General features: G+C 45.8%; 1 protein-coding gene across 6 annotated transcripts in view; it reads right to left on the bottom strand.

Moving 5' to 3' along the window:
- RAB11FIP4 (RAB11 family interacting protein 4) overlaps nt 1-20,109 on the bottom strand; it is a 106,869-nt gene that overhangs the window by 17,587 nt on the left and 69,173 nt on the right. The window contains exon 1 of one of the 6 annotated variants that reach the window (XM_071574010.1): nt 7,873-7,953. The exons of 3 other annotated variants lie outside the window; for them this stretch is intronic. The gene's annotated coding sequence lies outside the window, so the exon portion shown is untranslated. Of the gene's footprint in view, nt 1-7,651; nt 7,710-7,872; nt 7,954-20,109 lie in introns of those variants that run through there. 2 more of the 6 variants (XM_071574012.1, XM_071574011.1) reach the window with 2 other exon arrangements.

The following is a 20,109-nucleotide window of genomic DNA, read 5'->3' as shown; positions in this document are numbered from 1 at the left end:
CTACACCCCTAATAACGCAGCGTTCCAGGCACAAGGACGCCTCTCATGGGCAGATCCTGCAAAGCATGAAACGAGGATAACACCACTGAGTGTCTCTTGAGCTCCTGGGTGACATCAGCCTTCAGTGCAACTGTCACAATTATACATTTAATGAAAGGTTTTCCTTCTGTGGCCTGAATGACCAGTAAGAGAACGCAACCAAAGCACCCTTAAAACAACTAATAGAGGTTAAATAAGCTACTACAAGACAAGAGAAATGGGGCATGTAAATTGTAAGCAATACACAGGTACCCACACCTTCCTGAATAAAGCTGTGAGTTATTTGAAGCTGCAATTGTTCAGTGACCACAGTTTCTCACAGAGACGTACTTTCAGTGATGCCATGTAGCACAAGCTGCTTACAGACCACACCTATGGAAATTAAACTGCTAAAAAACAAAAGAGCAAAGAAAAGACTGATTTCACACCTTAAACCTCTCAAATTATTCCTTCATAGCTTAGATTTCTACAGTACTCCATGTACCAAATTAGAGGCTGGCAAGAACAAGTGTTATTCAGGTAGCCTTAAAAGAGCTAACTTGACCTTAAGCAAAGTTTTAAAAGTTTAAGGATTGAAGAGACATTTCTAGCCTGAGTCATTTGTTTCCACTGCACATGTCATTAGGCTAAACCAGTAGGAGAATGAGGTTCTGACGCCTTGAATATGAATCACTGTGGTTGTCATTCTCCTAGGCAGTTCCCTTTGTTGGCTGAGTCAAAAGAGATAAGTTGCTGCTTATGATCTTGGAAGATTCACATTAAAAGAAAAAAAAAAAAAAGGCCAAACCCCAGCCCTGAACATTAAAATACCACCAACACAACATAGCTGCGGGTAGCTTTAAACCTGTAAGTGCTTTCCACTTTATCTCATCGGATGCTCAAGATAACTCCAAGTGCTTCACAGGCAGCCGGCCAGACACTTGTAAAGCAACTGTTGAATATTCAGCAACAGTTTGCTCTATAGAAGCACCTGCTGCCCAGAGATCCAAGGCCACTTCACAGAAACTAATGAATTCCCTTCCTCGAAAGAGGCGATTGTGTGGCTGCATTGAAGGCAGATGAGTAAACCCAGCCTGCCTTTGCAACAGCCACCCCAAACAGAAGCGGGAGCCAGAAGACAGCGATTCCCATGGATTCCTTCTGATCCTTGTGGGTCAGGATAGCGGCGTCAGCATCAGGTGGGTATGGGAATACAGCTCTGTCTTGCCCTGCAGTGACCTGACCAGGCTTTCCCAGGTTGGAAGCAATCCCTAAAATATGCACATAAAGCAGCTGAAAGCTGTGACTTGGCTGACAGACAGGCTACACGACATGCCTACATCAATACATTCGTGCTGAAGAGCAAGCCTCGTTAAAATTCACTCCCATCACAGCCAAACCACCAGCACCCCTGACATTTAGGACAGTTGCACCGTATGACAGAGACAGGGAAGAAAAGAGGATGCAAGTATCCCACCACTGTGCAATCTGATTGGTAAGAGCTGGACCCACCACACACGACCAGAAACAAGAAATGCCACATGCACATCAGCCATGGCATTTCCCTTGCCAGGATCGTGCCCCCAGTCTGCACTCTGACAACCTGAATCTGCTAGGTGTGGGGCAGATGCAAGTCTGAGTCCCTACACCCTCTCCATTCACTTTCTTCTCACCAAAAGTGCAGGAAAAGTCACTTCACCACAACTAGAAGCGAAACCTCCACGTGGAGATGTGCCAGGCTTGGTGGTCTCAGATGATTGCTACTTACTGCTGCACATCCATCATAAGAAAAAATCCAGGCTCTCTCATCTTTATTTAAGCAGCCACTGCATTGGAAGGCAAATATTCTCTTAATTACTGAGTGACAAAGAAGGGTGTGAAGCATTTCTCACTAATGTGTCTTAGAAACAGCCACTCCTCTACAAACATTTGCATATTTACACCAAGAGGGCTATGAACTTTTTTTAAAGCACAGGTTCTCCCCAGCATATTCCCTTCCTTTTTCCGTTGTCAGGCAGAGGTGGGGAGGTGCTGATCTACCCTTTGATCTGAGGAAAATGCAGAAGCACTGAGTGAGACCACACATGTGCATCTGTAGCTGCGATGTGAGCAAGAGCTTGCTGGCTCTCGCCCCCGACTGTCTCTCTCACCCACACCTGGTTCTGCCCACATCTGGCTCTCCCCACGCAGCTGTGCCCCTGCACGGGGCAAAGCAGGGGCTGCTGGCAGGTAGGCAGATGGGGGAGGCAGGAAGGCATAGAAACTGCATCCATCTCCTCCTGCAGCATGGAAGAACCCGGAGTCTCCCCACCTATCTGGGAGGATAGAAACTCTCAGAGTTCAAGATCAGTGTGCAGAGCATGGTTATTTTACCAAGCTGTTCAAATAAGATGCTATTTTAGGGCCACGGGTTAGTTTGTTCAATGCAATGGCTTCCTTTGACGATTCTGTTACTCAAACCTCATATTTGAAGCCTGGTTTAAAGCAAAGCTTCACACGCTGCTGCTGTGGGTATTGGAAGGGGCTAAGTTTATTCCTAAAATCCAAATCTAGGACTGAGTGCTGGATAGCATCCTGGAAAGCCAGTGAGGAGTCCCCAGAGGGCCAGCTCTGCCTGTGCTGATAATCAGTGCACTGCCAGCCTCTGCAAGGCAACATCTGTATCTCATACAATGGTGCAATTCAAGGACAACAGGTTCTGACTGAAAGACCAAGCTGCAGCTTCTGGGCTGCTCCTGCTGAACCACACGAGCAGAGGGCATAGGGGTTCTGAAAGGCTGCTTTGTGCTCTGCATAGGCAGTTCAAACTGACGTGCCTTTTCCAAGGCAGGGGAGAAAGGGCACGTTCCGCCCGGAGCCAGGCAGGGAACGGCAGGAGTCAGGAGTGGTTACACTCTGCTACCTGTCACTTTAATTGGCCATAATAGACATGCCAGACCTCATCATGCACAGGGTCCAGATCCAAGCACTCCTTCTCACAGGTCATTGTTAGTGCTCTCAAAGTTTTAACATTAAAAGACTTTAGCAGACTGCTAATTTGATCCTCTAAAGAAAGTTTAAAAAGAAAAAAAGCTCTTCCCTTTACTTTGAAGTTGCGTTCTGTCACTCCCTGGGCTGCTTCCCACGACGGGACTATCCCACACTCATCAGCCATCACTGGAGGCTCATCAAAGCAAGGAGCATACCTTTTTTCCTTGGGATTTTATCTTTAGTATGAAAAAAAAATCCTAATCTGTGGTGTTAGGAAAAGAGTCATCACCTTCAGCACGGACAGGGCCAGCACATCAACCGTAGAGTTCAGAATTAAACCCACCACATCGTTTGGCACTTTGTTCCAACACTGCCTAGTGCCCATTCAGCTCAGACCTCCAAGACCCTTTAATTTCTCTTTCACTCTGAGCTGCGAGAGTTTCATTTCTCTTTCACATACCTAGAAAAAGTGGTGAAAAGTTGCACCATGCTGCTACACCATGAGCATCTCACCATCACCACTCAGGAAACTCCTAAGGTGTCCACTCCACTACGAGCAGAAATCAGACCTAATTACCTGCAAGGTCTCTGGTAACATTTCTAGAGTGACATGCTTGTGACTGTGCAAGCTGCCAGACCTCTGCAGACTGGTACCATGGTCCTTCCCACACAGTGAACTGCTGGGATGGCCCACAGCAGGTACCCCCCTGCCACCCCGTCGCCAGGGACAGGACACCCAGACTGGCAGCCCTATGTTGAAAAGAGCTGCAGGCAACTCAGCATTGCCTTTGCAGCATGTGTGGGGGTGCTGCAGACCTTGGCTTATAAAAGCTGGTGTGCAACCAAAAACATTATTCATATTTGCCTAAAAAGATCTGCACAGCAGATAATAAATGTGACATAATTAACCCTCTTGAGAAGCCTTTGCCTTGAGATGAGACAATCTCATTCTATTTTTAATAAGTCAGACCAGCTGTAACAGGGAGGGGGGACAGAAAACGTCAAACTCTTACCAGGGTTCATTGCCTAGGACTGATGCTCAGACCTGTCCTGGCTGAACCTGCCCCTGGGGCAGCAGGGCCAGCAAAGGCAGCTCTAGCACATTGTGGGGAGCAGCATTTACCATTCCTTTGGCATGGACACTTGGTGGCAAACTTAGGGAGGCCACTGTGCCCTGGGTGCCAGATGCCACAACATTACTCCCACAGGAAGCACAGAGAGGTAACTCATGGTTAAAGGCACCCCAAAGTTCCCCAGCACAGACCAGTCTTAAGACCAAGGGTCAGATTACCTTGTTTTTAAGCAATGCCACAAGTGAACACCTGTATTAGGACAAACAGAGCCGGAGGCTACTTGCAAAGAAATGTCTTTATTTTGCCTAAAGCAGAGTCCAGCACTCAGTTCTCAGTTCAGTTCCCTAATTAACCAACTCTTTGTAACTGGTGTTTGCTGCTCAGGAGACAGCTCAGCTCACACACCGACACATTTTCCTTGACAAGCCTCAAAGTCACCCAGTCGAGTGGCTCAGGAAATAAAAAAACTTGCATCATCTTCGCCCGAGGTTGCTGCAGACAATGGGTGAAGAGTTCCTTGAGCTGATTCAGTGCTGCTCCAGCCCGTGGCTGGGCCAGGAGAAGGAGGGTACTCCTGGCACCTCCAGAGCACCATTAGGCATGGAAGAACAGGAAGAAGCTGTCCCAGGCAGGAACAGTTCTGCCTATGGCTAATTATTTACAGGAGCACAGGTCAAACTCCCTTCCCCCAAAGAGCTTGGCAATTACAATATTCACATTTCTTTTCTATACTGCTGCAAGTTTGGCCTCCAGCAAATACAGACAAACAAAGCAATTTAAAGAAAAACAAAAAAAGATTTCTGCCTCACAAATCATAATTCTGTCTTGCCACCCGGGTTAGATTACACTGCAGTCTCCAGAGGGGAGGGATGCTTGGGGAATGGGAGCAAGTTCAGACCCCAAGAAGTAGAGAAACATCTCGAGTTTCCCCAGCACAGTAAGAAATCCAGCCATGCCTGATGATGACTAGTTTATGTTGGCAAGCAGAGGGAAAGCATTAAGGATGTGGCTTTGCTCTAGTTTATACAGAAACACTTCCCAGAGCTCATTGGTCACTCTGAATGCAGACAAGCCTAAAAGGTAATTTAGTTCATGTTTAAGAAATACTGAAGTACCTCTGAAGAGCTCCTCATTAAGAGGAGGAAGGAGCTGCAGGACCTTGGCTGCTCTTCAGCTGATGGCTGGGCAAACCACAGGTTGAAGTGTCTCTGCTGCTGGAATAACTGGAATTGCAGCCTTTATCCAGCAAAGATTGTAAGCACTGATTTTTAAAAAAAAAAAATTTAGTCTCGTCATCATTTATAAAAGACATTTTATTTCTTTTTAAAGAAATACTCTCACATAGCTGCTCTTTTACTTTCTTACAGTGAAGTGAATGTGTTAATTGCAGAAGGGCTGCCAAGCACATCACTGAGCTGGATATATGACAAACATGAATTAAGAATCCACTGATGATAAACCTTGGCTCAATCAACAAGCTGTGTTTTTTTGCTTATACAGTAAAATACACATAGGCAGGAGAGATTTCTACCCTTGAACCTGCACAGACAAAACAGATGGGGACCAAGTAGAAATAATTTATAACAGAATTAGTCTGCACACTGAAAACACAATTCAAAGCAAAGCCTTATGCAGAGCCCCTACTACTAAGCAGTGGTATTTGCTGCAACACAATGCCCCAAACACTATTTTACGTTGTCAGGGGGAACTTACAGAACCTAATGTTCAGTGTAGCAATCAACCTACATGACTAAAGAAAGAACAAAGGGAGTGACACTATGATGCTGCAATTCAGAATTTAAGGAGTCAGCTACCCAAACATGGTGAGCATTTGAGAATATTAATGTTTGGATAATGGTTAATGCTGCAGAACCCCGAATTAGTTTCATGACCACTTAAAATATTTCACTAGGACACTATTCAAAACCTGAAAGTTAAGACGAAGCTACACTCAGCACATGCAATAGCCCTGGTTAATCAATAAATGGAGCAAAGTGATTCCATTCCCTCTGGTATTTTGGCATGGGAAGTGTTTGGTTTTGCAAGCTTTGCACATGGCAAAGATTCCCCAACCACCTTGGTGGTAAGAGCCCTGACAAGGCAACCACAGCTGAGAAACATCTGCACATCAGGTGGCTTCTGGGCGACTTGCTGCTGTGTGCAGTAATTCTTCAAACAACAAAGTTAAAAGAAGCCCATTAAAAGAGTCTTTAAAACTGCTTGAAGGCTGCCACATTTAGTGCTGGGTACAGCTCAAACTCCTCTCAGTTTGGGCAGATGTTGCCAAACAGCCAGTAAAAATTCCAGTCTCTCCTTTTGTACTCAGTTGCATGAATAATATTCCCCACTACTACATGTATCTGGTGGTGACTCCATGTTATTCCCCACCTCCCCAAAAAGCAGAGGGTTCACAGGGAGAAAAATCACTTACAGTTAGGAAAGAGCAATCCAGTCAGTCACTGGAGTAACCCCACATTCAGCATGTCATCTGAATGGAGTTAAGACTATTTTCAACAGGAGCAGTTATGACAGCATATCAAAAGGGAGCCAATGAATCACAAATTATGCTGGTATAAAGGCCTGGATACAGGTACCAGGGAGTCCACATTCAGGGAGCCTATTCTGAACCCATTTCAGAAGTTTTTCTTATCTGTGCCTCCTCTTAACCTAAGTTGATAAATCAGCAAACTAACATGAGAATAAATAGCTACCTGTGTCCCCAAAGCCACCAACCTTACAAATCTGCCAGAAGCAATGAAGATACTGCTACTACCAAAGCAACAACATTGAACTGCACTCCAAAATCAGCAGCAGCACAACACACAGAGCAAGAACGGCGTTTGCCTGTCCCTGGATCTCTGTCACAGATCACTCCTGCCTAACAGGAAAGCACAACTGCCCTTCTCTCCAGGCCAGGAACTGTTCACATCTCCACTCCCAGTGCTGAAGGCTCCAGAGGAGGATCTGCTGGGAGCTGCTTTCTTGTGCCGCCAACACATCTAACACAGGCCCATCAGAGGCATCAGGGCAACACGGGTCCCACACCAGGGCCACAGGCAGCATCTGTAGCTCCAGCACAGACTGTCCTGACAGCCGCACACCAACCGCAAATCATTTTTTCCTGCCTATGTCACCAGCATCCCAGAGCCAGCAAATGCATTCAGAACCACAACTGGGTATTACAAACATTCAACAATAAGTAATGGCAATCCAAACACACAGCCAGTGCCACTGAAAGTAATTAGAGAACAAGCCCCTTGCTTGTGTTCATCCTCAGAAAGTAGTTTTTTCTCCCCTTCCCCTTTTAAAGGTTTAAATCCCAGATATTTGGGCATCTGCAGGTGATAGAGCTGAGTGCTATAAGAGGCTCAGCTATGCACGAAGACACCTTTTTGTCTCCCCAGAGCCCAATTTCACCCCACAAGGCTGCTGACAGCCACGCATGGGTTTGCATTTTCCAATATAACAGTATCCCCTGGACCTGCTCAATTCCACAGCGAGCCCAATCTTCCAGCACACACAACTCCGGAGCGAAAAACCCCTCCTTTAGCAAACAAGAAAAAAAACCCAGCAGGATTTTCTCGCTCTACCTGCAATTTCCTGCATTTCACGGAAACGCAGATACCGCAGCAAAAAGCTTAGAGCCGCTTTTTCCCCCGCTCTCCATCGGCTGGAGCGGCCTCACGGACCCCCCCTTCCAGCACGAGCCCCCCTTTCCTCACGCCGCAGCCCCGGAGGGGCGAGCGGGACCCCGCGGCGAGGCTGCGACGTGGAAACCCCCCGAAAACACCGCCGCGAACTTCCTCCTCACCCCGCACGGAGACACCCGCCGGCTCCTGCCTCCGCCTCCTCCTCCTGCCGAGCTGCCCGTACCTGGCGCGGCGCCGGGATGTCGGTGCGGTGCCCACGCCCCGTCCCCGCCCCGCAGAGAGGGCGGGCGGAGTGCGGGGGGCGGCGGGGCGGCCCCGCGGGGCGGGCAACACTTGGAGCATCCCCGCCCCGCCGTTGCCAAGCGACGCGGAGGGTCCGCTCAGAGGCGTTTGGTACCCGCGGACCCGGGACATCAGAGCGCGGGGTCCGTCCGTCCGTCCGTCGGTGCCCGTCCCACGGGTTGTTTGCGGTCTGGTGTTGTGCTCGGGGGGGTGAGAGTGATGCGCGACCGACCGCGCTGGTGCGTTTAGTTGTATTCGGGTTTGCTCAAAAATAATTCGGTGTTGCTCAGGATTATCCGTAATTAAAATTATCGCTAATTGCTGTGAGAGACAAAGCTGCTTGGGGTTCCTGAGGAATCAAATATGGCTTAAAACCCAATTCTCTCTATATTATATAATTTTATATGATACATAATATTTACATACAAATATATTTATAAAATATATGTTAGTTATATATTTATGTGCAATTTATATGCTTTTATATAATTTTATGTGTGCTCATGGCACAGGTTGCCCAGGGAAGCTGTGGCTGCCTCTTCCCTACAATTGTTCAAGGCCAGGTTGGACAGGACTTGGAGCAACCTGGTCTAGTGGAAGGTGTCCCTGCCCACAGCAGGGGGGCTGAAGTAGATTATCATTAACCTTTCCAACCCAAACCATTCTGTGATTCTATGTGTGTATATCAATTCTCAAGCCTATGGTGGGCAGAGACCTGTTGTCTGTGGGAAGCAGGAAGTGGTGAGATCACAGAGCAGATCTGGGTGAGAGCAAGTAAAGCATCACCTCACCCTGGGCAGTGCCCCCACCAGCTTTCCCACCCTGGGGTCATGGACAACTTTCCTGTGGATGGTAAGTCTGCAGGAACAGCTCTGAGATGACAACAGAGGACTTTTTATGAACCAATTTCAGTTTTCTGATGCCTGGGAAGTGAAGGAGCTGCACTGGCAGACAAGGCCACCAAGTGCTGTCAGGTCTCCAGGCAGGGACAGTCTCTGGGGACCCCAGGGTTCACTGGGGGTGACTTCAGATGCCTGGTGTACCCTCATTCCTACAACAGAGCGATGATAAAACATGTGTACGGCCTTCCAGAGATGCTGGTGCCAGTGTAAAGCACCCTCAGTGTGCTACAAAGCACAACAGATCCTGTTAGGAAGTGATGTCTGTTTTGTCCTTGATTTTAATCCCTTTAGTTACAAGATAAAGAGAAGCAAAACAAGAAGGCTGAGAACAGTCACACTGACTTCGTTATTTTACATTCACTTCACTTCTTAGAAGTTGTGTAACTTCCTTTTTTGCAACACCTCGTAAGAACTCTGTTTACTGTCCTGTCTGTGCTAATAAAGTAAAACAATAAAGAAGGAAAATCTGTTTCTGTTGCTTTGCAGCAGAGGACTCCAAGGCAGAAGGGGGTATTATTTCCATAAAACTCTTGTCCCGGAGCCAAACCCTGCCCTTACTGACTGTGACAGTTTTCACTGCTGTGTCACACATGCAGACAAGCACCTCCCTCCCAACCTTAATGGTACTGAAAACTTGGAAAGAGCACCCAGTCGTTACTCTGCCTTTGGATCCAGCTACTTTCCAAAACCTGTTTTTAAAGTTATCTTCAGGTATTTCAAAAGAGGCAAAGCTCTTTGCGGTGTTCTTCAGTAAGAGAGCTCATACACAGAGTTAGAGATGCTGTAAATGTAAATCACTGAAAGATCATTGAAGTACTTTATACTCCTCAAATCTTTTGGATTTTATAGTGTCCAAAGACAGGGCATTTTCCAGAGAGGCCCAAGAGTTACTTGAAGCAGGGGATAAGGAAATTCTCAGAAAACAGACCAAAGCAGGCAGACACAAGCCCACCACACAAACCCATCTACCAGCTTAACATGGCATGTCCCAGGTATTGCCTGAGCCTGCCCTTGTTCTCATCACAGCCAGCCACTCCTAAGTGTGAAATATTGCTGTTCAAAAAGTGGGAGAAGAGAAAGAAATTCATTAGCCTCAATTCTTATATGCAATGCTTAAAGCAATCACTGAACTTGACCCTTTATGCAGTTCATTGAAAGAAAATGAAAAGAATTCCCTCTGTGCTGAGCAGAGCAGCATTGGAAGGGTGGGGGATGCCTTAGGTTTAGTGTAACAGCCACAGATGAAAGCAGAGTGCAGCCTCAGCCAGCACAGACTCTGTCCCCTCGTGTCCAGGGAGGTCACTGGGACTCAGCAGGGCTCAGCTTGGGGCAGGGCCCCGCACACATGAGACCCAGCAGACCGTGGGCTCCCTGTGGTGGCACTGGAGCTCCAGACCCTTCCTCTTTGGGAGCTCTCCTGGGAAGCTGATAATGAATGGTGTGATCAGGATCAAAACCACCTCCCAGACATCCTTCTATTCATGAATCTAAATGAACAGGAAAGCAATTTTTACAAGACAGATCTAAGGACAGACAACTGCACTGCTTATTAAATAGGACACTTCTAAACTCTGCTTTTCCTTTCAGTATTCAATTTGAAAGAGACAGTTGTATGTCAGGGGTTCATTGCAGAATAAACAAGCACAAATGAAATAATTACCTGCACACAGTACATTTTGTAATGGTTTCCTGAAAGATGCAAGTCCGAACTGTTTGTATTGTGACATGGATCAGGCAGTACTAGGGATATTGTGAAATGGTTTTTGACACTTAGAGAACCATTAACCAACACAGCTCTACTTTCAATAGCTTGTGATGAGCAAATAAACATTAAACAGATAAAGCAGCAACAGTTAAAATTACTATTATAACAGAGATATTAGGAACATAAGCACAACCCTGTGGTACACCAGCTGCATGTACTACTCAGTTTGCTACCCAGGGCTTTGTCACTTATTACACAGTAATAATTGAGAAGGCACAAATCTTGCACTGAGAGAAACGTTTCTCATAAAGGTCCTAGAAAACATACTAGGTTTAGACATCATTGCTTATTACGGAACAACTACATAAAATCTTTATTAAGTAATAACTCTAATACAGGTCTGTTTCTCACTCCATTAAAGCTAAGCCTGATTAAGTGGAGATTATTATAACTTGTCTTTGATCTCCAATGAGACAAACCCCTTATTTTTACATATTTCATGGTAAGGTGACAATTTTCTGTTTAATATGACTTAGGATTTCCTTCCTACAAAAAGGAAATGCAGAGCATGCTGTCATGACTAGGGAAGGGCAGGTGAGCATCACTGGCTTCTCTTGGAGGAATAAGGGCTAATTTGGGGAGTGACACAGGCCTAAGAGCAGTGAGGGTACAGGGGAAGGGTGTCTGCATGTCTGCCCAGGACAGCAGCTTGGTCTGACCGGCAGCTGCAGCTCAACTGAGCCAGCGCCACAGGAGATGTTGCGTGCCAAATTTTTCCCATCTGAGGTTGGAGTCTATTCTCTTGTCATGATTTCAGGCAGCTGAGGAATTTGTGCAGGTTAGTAATTGCTCAGATGACCACAGACACTGAAATATGCCCCAGGCTTCAGGCGTAGTTTGCATGAATAGGATCTGCACATCCAGACCCTCTTGAGCAGAGTATTTTGGGACTCCATCAACAGCAGAATGGCTGCATTTCAAAGGAAAGCCCTACAATGGCAGATATGCTCATCTAGTGCCCTAACAGCTGGCCCTTGGACACGGAAGGGCGTTCCTCCACACCCACCTTCCATCTTTATTTGCCTTGTTTCTTCCTAAATCCCACCTGCCATATGCCTACTTTTACAAAGTACTGTACTCTTGACTCCTGCCCAGGATTTGAAGTTGGGACAGCTGACAACTACCTGGTAATGGAGAGGTAACGTTTATCTCTATTACCACAGGAAAGAAGAGAGATGGCTACACTGGCCAAAGGATGCTTGATACCCCAGATCCCACAGACAATGCTATGCATCCGGAAAAAGGTGCTTGCAGAAGCATGCCAGAGGAAATCTGGGGAAAATATTCGTATTTGGGTGTTTAATGGTGATTTCTGAACACATAACTGCCTCAATAACAACCACTGTTGACTCCTTCCCTGTGAGAGGGGTGAGGCATGGCAGGCGGATTGGAATGAGATGATCTTTAAGGTCCTTTCCAACCCAAACCATTCTGATTCCATGATTCTATTCTTTCTAGTAGCACCCAGAGTACCTGTTGAAACCAGAGGCTCCTGGCCAGGAAATACTGGCAGGGAATGTTGTTGAAAAGGGTTTATGGCAACACAACCTGCTGATCTGGTATAAAGCACCGCAATTTCTCTGGAGCAATTCTGAACAAAGGCTGGCACCACCTCCGCTGCTCCAGAGGCAGAATTTTATTTCTGAATCTCACTAACTCATCACTCACAGGCAAGTCACCCTAATGACAAGAAACTGGAGCTGAAATGTGAAGAACAGAGACTAATTAATAATGAAGATAATGAGATCACTGGAATGTATATACCAAACCTGCATCTTAATTATCTCATGAAAACTGGCAACTCCAGTCATACTTCAAAAGCCTTTAATCGTGCTCTCTCTGATGAATATTGGTGGCTGTTTTGCAGAGACATATGTAAAAATACCTTTTGCATTGGTTTTTCCCCTACAATAATAGCTGGCCAAGTTACTACTGGTTGTAACTGCTCTGCTTTAAAATGAGATATCGCAGACTTGTAATTACAGCTGGTCTGATCTTCATCTCATCTTATTTTGGAGTGCTTCCTTTGAAGGAAATGCAGTAAGACTGGTGTGAATTACTGCAGTATTATTATGAATCCCTTTTATTATGACAGAACAAACCAAGAATGATCCCTAATTAAGCTAAGAAGTATCTGCAGAAACACAGGGAGTCCCTGCCCCAAAGACCTTACAATCAGGACAGGCAAAGACAGACTTTGAGGTAGGGAAAAGGGGACAGAGGGAGTGCAGAGTGAGCTCTCTCCTGACTACAGTTTGTTCCCGTGACTTGTTTGAAGGGGAGGTTGGGACAAGGCTGAGATAGGATGAACACAGGAACAGTGTGGAGCTGGGGAGATGAAGACTGTAGAGGAGGAAGAAGCAGGCTGTATTTACAGCCAGTAGAGCCTATCCAGAAATTTCTGCAGTTTCTTGCTTGCCCTCCCCATCAGTTCATCCCTGGATGGGGTAAGGAGGTCAACTCCAAAACACAGCTGCACAGGAACATTGCTCTGGGTGGAGCAGGCTCAGCTCAACCGCTGCTCCCACTCCCAAAAAGCAAGACCCCAAGTATCTGCAGAGAGGCTTATTTTAGTAAGTAAGGAAGCAGCTCTTGAGACTCCACACCATGGAGTAGACCATGGGGGTCTGCTCTCCCTGTGACCTTTAACATCGGTGAGAACAGAGAGCTTGGCTGTGTCCTGCCCTCAGGAACAGGGCAGGCAGCCAGGCAGATCAAACAGCTCGGGTCAAACCCAGCACAGGAGAAGGTCTCTGCGCAAGACGAGAGCACTGAAGGCAGGATGGGGTTGGCTGAGGGCCCATTAGCATCAATTCCTTGGGCCTGTAATGAAGTTGGACCTGACTTTGTGACATGCAATTACAGCACAAAGACACTTTGGGTGACTCACCCACTGCTCTCTCTAGAGATGAGCTACTTGTAACCTCTTTGCCATCAGTAGGTTACACTTTAGTTGCTTAATGAGGCTGCATTTCGAGAGATTTTCTGTGGTCCTCTCCAAAATCCCTCATGAGGGACAAGTAGTCAAGAACTGTGAGTCCAAAGGCTAGATAATGGAACAGGATCCACATCCCCCTCTGAAAAGCAGTTTATGTTTTGCTCATCACTGCAACTGTACCATTAACATTTTTTTTTGTATCAAGCTCTGAATGAGCCTCATAATTGTAGCTGTGAATCCATGATTAAAGCACCTTTGTCAAAAGCATTACAAAAATATGCCAGACACAAAATCTATTCTATTTAGGCTTTGCTGTGCAAATTGACTCTGCTCCTCCATGGCTCCAGGTTTTACTGCCTGGCCTACCTGAGCAAGCAACTGGCCAGGACTCAGGTAAGCTTGAAGCTGTGGATAGGGCAGGGGGTTCTGACAGCCCCTCTGACAGATATGAATCCTCTGGATTCTGCTCTGCATGGTCTGCAGAAGACAGGCTGCTGCCTGAAGAACAGACCTTTCGGTAGTCTCAGCTCTGAGCATGTTTTCATGATGCTTTTAGGCTTTTAGCCCCTATGCTGTAACACCTTGTTAGCAGAGTAAGGGAAAAGAAAAAGAATCAGCTGCCCAGGACTAGAATAATTCATGCTCACCAGTGGCTAATATTTCTCTCATGACATATGCTGACAGCCAGGCTGCAGAACAGAACATCCCAAAGCAAGGGAAAGCCTGTACTGAGCTCATGGGTGCAACATTTTGGTCCTATGGCTTGTTCACATTAACACATCTCTTTAATGGCACAATCACACACTACTTCCCACTGGTCTGGATGTGTTCAGGACACAGGCTGGATGGTGCTCAGTTTATCAGCAGCTACTCAGTATCTGCTTTAGTCTCTTGATCAAAGTGCAGCTTCATGTCTTATTTATGGCTACTACTAACAGACTGCTCAGTAGACAGAACTATTTATTTCCCTCCAAGCTTTTCTGTGGTGTTCATCACTCTGACATCTGAGTGCTCTGCAACGATTAATTTATCTCCATAAAGTCTCTCCAAAATGAGAGAAGATGGTATTCCCATTTTACAGATCAGGAGCTGTTGCACAGACAGATTGAGGTCAAACATTTCCACTCATCATAGGTTCTGTTAGGAAATGTCTCAGATCTAATTTTTTTAGATATCGTCAAATATAATGCCAAACCAAAAATCTTCTGGTTTGTGTGTTCAAATAGAGCTCTGACTGGCTTCTTACAAAATGAGGTACAAGAACAGGAGAGGATTAGGGTCTGTAAATGCTGGTCACCAGAGAGAAGGATGAAAGCTTTCCAACCACCAGTGTCAGGAATACTGAAAACCAGTACAGGTAACCCACGTGAATGTAAAACACATCCTGAGCCTTTGATGAAGCAGCAAAGGATACCTTAAAAACCATACACACAGAAATCTTCTCTGCCTTCACAATACAGGACCAAATCCTGCGAGTACAGTACAAGGTGGGCAAAATTGCAGGTTCTCTCCACTTCTGGGGGTCTAGCCCATTAAGCATGATAAAAAATAGAAAGCTTTGTAGTGTAGAAGACCACCCTGGGAAGGGGAGCTTTTGTTTTATCATTGCGTTAAAAGCATCTGTGGATCAAATGTGCCAGTATCACTTCACAGCACGAAAACACCGCCCAGGGGACTCTCAAGACTCATCTTTTCAAATGCTGATACTTCTTTGTCAGTTTTAATAAAAGACAGCTACAAAAACAAAGTGGGCCATGTGGTCTCAATGAAGCAGGGACCATGGCAATCAATAACAGAAACAATCTGCACTTACTTGCTGGAAGAATTTGCTTTTAGCAGCAACATCTATACAACATCACATCACTTAAGACCTCCCTTCAATTTTTATTTGGACAATGAGCCCACTGTGCCTAAAGCACATCTGTGCTTATGGAGACTTGCAAATCCAGGACAGTGTTTAGACTGATAACATGACCATGCAACATATGATGATGGATCTACAGCTTGCAGGATGTTTGATTCTCCCTCTTCTATCCTAAAATGGACACTTTTATATCTCAAAAGAAAATTTCTCTGTCAAAATGTTGACTTTTAGTGCAATACAGACATTATTTTCTGCTTCATTTCATGTTCTCTTTCACAGAAAGCCTCAGAAGTGCCCTCCTGGCTCAGCATACAGGTCTGCCCAATATAAGCTCCTGTCTCCGGACCCAGTTTTTAGAGATGGATGAGGTAGGTGTACAGTAAGGAAAGACAACAAAATCTGGGGAGTGGAGGGACATACAAGCTAAAAAAAACCTCTATCATTTGTTATTCCTGAAAGACACCAAATCCTTCCATGGGAAATGCATTTTGGTTGAGAATCCTGACACACCTCAGGCCCCAGACACTGTGTGATTTAGATCATTTAATTACATTGCAGATCCAAGTTTTATTTGTTTGGAAAATTGCAGCTGAGGCCATTCACTTTTTCTGTCTTACCAACCCAGTGCCATCTTCATGTAGCACATACCTAGTGATGGGACTCCTTAACCAGAGCTGGTCCTCCAGCCCAGTGCCACCAACACCAGGAACTGGCTGTCACCAGGGAAAACACACCCGTGGGAAACAACGTGGCCTTGACTCAGCCCCTGGCACTGACAGCTGTGGTCTCTCCACCAAGGCTAAGTGGGGATTGTTTGACAGAGGGGTGAGAAGGTTGCAAAGTGCAGGAGCTGAACTGTTTGCTGTGGGTGACCCATTTCCACGAGGTTAAGGTGCAGCTCTGCCTGGACTCTGCTGCCCCACAGTGACCTGTGACCTCTGGCAGTGCTCCCTGCCAGCTGAGCTCCATCCTGCTCTGCCACCTGTGGCTGCGTGGTGACAGCACAGGGTGACAGCCCCGAGCATCCCAGTCCCTGCAGTCCCTGGGTCTCCATGGATACAAGTGAGACTTGAACTGGTCTGGTTCCCGTGACTCTGCACTTCACTCAGCTGCTGCATCCCTTATCTTTCACTTTCTGGCAGACTCCTGGCTCTCTGCTCCACCAAATGAGGAACCAGATGTTTCCAGTTCCTTCTGACCAAGAGACACTGCCCCAGTTGCGAGCAGAGGAGCTGCCTTGTCAGGGTAAGCGCATTTCAGTAGCCAATATTAATAAAATCATTTCAGTCCAGGTTGCAGCTGCTGCTCATTTGTATATGCCTGGTACAGGATTACTTTTGGGTTTAGGATTTTGGGTCATGCAGAATGACAGGAATGGGCTCAATCATCAGTTCTATCCAGAAACAGAATTCTCATTCTTGGATATGGAGCAAAAATAGCAACCACTAAAATATTAACATATGGATGGCAAACCCCCACTACTTTCTATAAGTAATGCCTACAAAGCACTTCAGAGGCATGGTTGGTTATCAGAGGGAAATCCAATCTCAGTAAGAAATATAAAGATTTTAATTTAAAAGTCACACATGGACAGTCTTATCATCTGAAACATGATTTCTATCCTTAACGACTCAGTATAGACATCAAAACGATCCAATTTCCAACCTGGACCATCCCTAGCACATTCCTTTGGCTTTGTGATTTGTGGTTCCTATTCATCACCCTTCTCCATTCATATTGAAATCTAGCAAGTCGGGTACTTCCATCAGCTCTGCACTGCAGCAGGAAGAGACAGCAAGTCAATTTTCTGTGGCACCAGAAAATGACAACTCAATGATTTCCACGACGTTTCATTTAGGTGGATTTTAATCTTGTCCCTGAGAGACAGGACTTGATAGCCACTGCAAGTTTGGGGGTTTTTTTGCAACTCACAGATGCATAATAAGGAGAAGTTCAGTGGGAAGAAAGAAAGAAAACAAGATTTTTACATGGTGCAAATGGTGCTTTGGAAAACAACCTTCCACACCTCCAGTGAGACAAAAACAGAGAATAAGAGAGAAAAGATACATATAGAAAACCTTTTTATCAAAGCTTGCAATCAGAATTACAGCCTCTTCCTCCACACTACCCTTGCCCAGCCATCAGATCCCTTTCCCAGTATTTTGTTCTGTGTAAGCCAAGACCCAGATTCGATGCTCCAGAGGGCACAGCACTACAGTGAGATAAAGCAGCTGCATGAAAACCTGGAGTCAAGTCAACAGAATTCAGTGAACATCGAGAGAGTGGGCAGCAAAAGGGATTTACCCAGAGATGGAGCATCTATGAACCACCAGTTGTCCATAGGGACTAAGGGCTTTGCTCCCCAGGTATTTTCACTTCAAAAGTACATAGAAATGCTTAGAAAGCTCTGTCTTGATACCACAGCAAAGAGCTTTACAGGGGCTATGACAAACTAACCATCTAATGCAGATGAGAAAGCAACAGGGATTTTTTCTTGTACAGTCATTTCATGTTCTGCCCTTTGCTCTGGCCCAGGACTCGAGACAGAGCCTCTGGGGACACAAAGATCCCAGACCATAAGACATAAAAACATTTCTGTGCACTGATTGCCTCATCACAATAACCTCATTATCACAGCTGTCAGTCACCAGGACAAACCAGTCACTAGCATGGGAACTACTGATAGGAGATGTTCACCTTCAAACACATTCCCTGCCTGGAACAACACAGGCAATGGCAGCTTTAACACCACAACAGGCTCCTCAAAGCCACAGTGGCAGGGAGTGTCCTGTCCCTGCACTGCAAGGGGATGGAAGGGTGTCACATGAAGTGACTCTCTTTGGCTGTGTCACACTGTAGGGCTGCAGTTTACAGCCCCTTCAATTCCACACCAAGCTAGCCCTTGTATGAAGATAATTATTTCAGAACCAGATGCACACACTGCCTTTTAGATTCGTGTCCCACAATGGTCCTGTCCCAGCATCAGGTTGAAAAATTTAAGGGCGTTTTTTCTTACAGATTTCCCAGCACACAAATCTTGTATCCCTTGTTGTATTAATCATTCACCTGGTACACGATCTTTCTGTTTTATTCAAGTCCTTGATGTACTGATAAGGGGTGGCTAAATTCCTGACCATGCCAATATAAGGCTGGAATCATCACTTGTGTCCAGTTCGGATCTCAGTACTCCTCAGCCACTGCTCAATACTGTGGTGTTACAGGGAGAATTTGATCCTGATTTATTGACCTGAACAAGGGAAATATCTTCAGAAAATTTCAGAAAAACATTGTCATGATTTCAAAATCAGCAAAAAATCTTTCCCACAGCAGAGATTTTCCAAAACCAACCAAATCCCCTGAACATACAGTGCCTGAATCAGAAACTGTAACAAATGGAATCAGAGGGCTTTTTTAATATTGGCTATTAATAAGTCCAAATGTTCACAATGACAAATGCAATGTATTTTTAGTCTGCACTGGGAGAGTAGCCTGGTCTTAATCAGCACTTTTTGTCAAACTTCCTGCTTTGACACAAACCCACAATGCTCCAGCTGAGAGGCTGGGAGTGCAGATACACAATCACAAGTTCTTTCAGCCTCATGTTCCTATTTCAGAGTAAGGTCTGTCAACACTCACACAGGTCCAAACACCTGCCAGGGGGACTTATCCTTTCACCTTACCTTGTCTCTCTCCCAGCACTCAAGAATATTCTTATAACTAACTGGGATTGCTCCATGATTATATTGTAGTTAAGCTGGAATTACTCCAGTGTAAATCAACTCAGAATCAGGCTTTGCTCACTCAATTGAATGGATTAAGCCATGATACAGTTAAGCAGGAGGACCTGCCTGTGTACTATAAACACCACAAATGCAAATCTCTTCAATCTTTCTTGTTATTTTTCACAGTAAAACTGGGCAGCAGTGAGGAGGGAGGGGGTGGCTGTGAGCAATCTAAGCCTCAGGAGCACAGACCAACATATGCACAGGGTCCCAGCCAGCTTCTGTCTTTGCCATGTCTTTAATTCCCAGCTCAGCACCTGCAGCACAGCTACACCAACACCTCCAAACGCCCAACACGGGGAAATGCCCTTGTTCTGCTGTGAAACTTGGCTGTAAGCAATGCAAATATTTTGAATCTGATTCCCGTGGCCTTTTCCCCAGGTTATACATCCAATCTTAATGGTTCCCAGAAGAACACTGTGGTAAACAAACTGTGAGAGGTTTGACAAATGCCAGCTGACGTAAAATGGACCTATTGTGTGTGTTTAACTGGAAGCAGTCAAAATTCCATGTCTGGACTTAGTCGTTTCTTCTGGGATTGCTGCAATAGTTTCTACACAGGTTATTTCAAGAAGAGCTCATTTTCAGACAGAGAGCACCAGAAAGGATGTGGGGAAACCTGGGGTTATTGCAGAGAGAGCCTGCACAGGTGGCTCTGTGCTGCTCACCTGCAATGCTGCTGTTTTGGAATAATCAGCTGCCCTGATCTCCCAGTGCACAAGTTTTGCTCAGGAAGTGGCCTTTTGAAGGTGCCTTCTGGTGCTGCAGGGCAGACGTGGGAGGACAGAGGAGGAAGTTCCAGGGCAACACAGCCTGGAAACTGTCAGTGGCATTTCATGACATTGCATGAAAAGAAAGAGTAGCT

Source organism: Pithys albifrons, chromosome 19, assembly GCF_047495875.1.
Source record: "Pithys albifrons albifrons isolate INPA30051 chromosome 19, PitAlb_v1, whole genome shotgun sequence".
Classification (NCBI taxonomy): Eukaryota; Metazoa; Chordata; class Aves; order Passeriformes; family Thamnophilidae; genus Pithys; species Pithys albifrons.
The sequence above is the reverse complement of the archived record's forward strand: the minus strand, read 5'-3'. Positions and strand labels throughout refer to the sequence as shown.